The sequence below is a fragment of the Salmo salar genome, chromosome 09 (assembly GCF_965601325.2).
Source record: "Salmo salar chromosome 09, fSalSal1, whole genome shotgun sequence".
Classification (NCBI taxonomy): Eukaryota; Metazoa; Chordata; class Actinopteri; order Salmoniformes; family Salmonidae; genus Salmo; species Salmo salar.
In genome coordinates, this window is record NC_138299.1 from 36363604 (window position 1) to 36366319 (window position 2716).

Consider the following 2716-nt stretch of genomic DNA (forward strand, 5'->3'; position numbering starts at 1 on the left):
CCTCAATGTTTACAAAAAGTCTGGCTGACTACTGTGAGTGATGTAAACGCACAAGTTTTCATATAACCACGCCCCAATGTAGATCATGTGACAACTAGCTGTATGATATCGAACTTGTTTTCTTACAATGAGACTAGCTAAAGGGAGGGCTTTATTCCAATCCAATCTAAAATCTCTGATGAAGTGTTTGTCCAAATAATGGTCCAAAAATGTATGCACTTTTTTGCCTCCAGCCTCCATCAGCTGACGCCAATGACATACACTAGGTTAAAATTGTAACAGGGAGATTTGATTGGTTCCGTAGTGGAAAAAGTACTAAATTGCCATACTTGAGTAAAAGTAAATATACCTTAAAGGGTAGGTAGCATAAACTTAACCACATGTAACATATGCATTTGCATTAGAATATGCATCAAAAGTCCCAATGCAAAGTTACACCTCACCTTTCTATTTTTCGAGTTATTACATAAACTCGATCAGAATTCAGAAGAATGCCAACGTCATGTTGGAAAATGTGATGTAATATGGAGGACCCGGCAAGCCAGCCTATTCCCTATAACGTAAATTCCAACAGAAATAACTTGAAATGTATAACTTCAAATTTAACCAAATCATTTGCACTCATGACTACACTCATCAATAACATTTTCAGCCAACTTACAAGCAAATACTTTATGAATGTATTGTTACAAATCAACTTGCAAGGTTGCTGGCCAACTAGCCTATTAACGTTAGCCCTACTAGTCTGCTAACGTTAACCTTACCAGCCTGCTAATGTTATGTTAGCACTACATGAGTAAGCCAGTTTCTATCAACACCTAGCTTACAGCTACATTAAAGAAAACCAATGTTTTGGAAATACATAACGCCATCTAACCAGTTATCAAATAATGTTAGCCATCTGCAGTTATCTTAGCCAGCAAGCTAACGTTAGCTATTTTCCAAACTAGCTATTAACCTAGCCAGCCTAGCCAACCACTACGGTTATGGTAAGCCCAACTACTGGGTTTCCAGATGTCCTTAAGCTACCCGAAAAGGGTGCAATTGCGGCCTGCAATTCGGGGCATTCCTGCATGTGGGTATTCATGCATCTGCAGGAACCCCTCTTTATTCTTCTATTGGTCTATTTTTAGTTAGAAAAGGGGGGAGGCGGGGGAGCTCCTCTACAGTAGGAGACATTAATGCACAATAACGTTGGATGCCAGCCACAGATAAACCCCACAGAAGAAGGGGTGGGCCTGTTGGGCCCTGTTTTCTGCAGTTCTGTTAACAACGGCGAAGGCGGATGTTCGGCAGATGGAAGCGTTCATGCAGGACCAATGGGATGCTCGAGGGGGGGCGTTGCCCACATGCAAACAGGTTCCCAATGGACAACTGAGCCAAGAAGTCAGTGAAGAGCATGCAGCATGGCCGCACGTTCCCCATCTGCTTCTTGTTTATATCACACTTCCTGTGATTGGTGGATTGTAGCTCACCACCACCAACACTTGGTCTGGAATGTAATTACATGCTAGCATAGCTAGTGGCTAACGTTAGCCAAATTGAGTTAGCTACCGAGCTAGCATACGAACTCAGTAGGACAGAGTAGATCCTCCATATGGCCACACACCAATACACATATACTTTTTTAAGTCAAACTATCACTTAAATAGCAACCGGCTGTTGTCACTGTTGATATCCTATGGCGGGTCTTGATTCGTTGAAGTTAACTTCTTGGTGACACGGGGCAGTATTCGGAAATTCAGATGAATAACGTGCCCAAATTAAACTGCCTGCTACTAGGGCCAAGAAGGTAGGATATGCATATCATTAGTAGATTTGAATAGAAAACACTCTGAAGTTTCTAAAACTGTTTGAATGATGTCTGTGAGTATAACAGAACTCATATGGCAGGCAAAAACTTGAGAAGAAATCCAACCAGGAAATGGTTTGTAGTTTTTCAAGTGATTGCCTATCCAAACTACAGTGTCTGTGGGGTCATTTGGTACTTCCTAAGGATTCCACTAGATATCAACAGTTTTTAGAACCTTGTTTCATGCTTCTACTGTTACTGGGGAGAGAATACGAGCTGTGGACTGCCTGAGACCAATGAGTTGTTTACTGCACGGTCACGCAGGCGCGCCGTTCCTTCTTTTTCCTCTGTAATGAATACGCTATTGTCCGGTTGGAATATTATCGAAGATTTATGTTAAAAAGACCCTAAGGATTGACTGTAAACATCATTTGACATGTTTCTACGAACGGTAATGGAACCTTTTGACTTTTCATCTCGGGGTTTGCGCTCGCGCATTATGCCTTTGGAATAGTGATCTGAATGCGGGAACAAAACGGAGGTATTTGGACATAAATATGGAGTTTATCAAACAAAACAAAGATTTCTTGTGGGAGTCCTGGGAGTGCATTCCGACGAAGATCAGCAAAGGTAAGTGAAGATTTATAATACTATTTCTGAGTTTTGTTGACTCCAGAACTTGGCGGGTAACTGTATAGCTTGCTTTGATGGCTGAGCTCTGTACTCAGAATATTGAACAATGTGTTTACGCCGTAAAGCTATTTTGAAATATGACACAGCGGTTGCATTAAGGAGAAGTGTATCTATAATTCTTTCAATAACTGTTGTAAATTTTATCAATGTTTATGATTAGTATTTTTGTAAATTGATTTGCTCATTCACCGGAAGTTTTGGGAGGCAAAACATTTCTGAATATCACGCGCC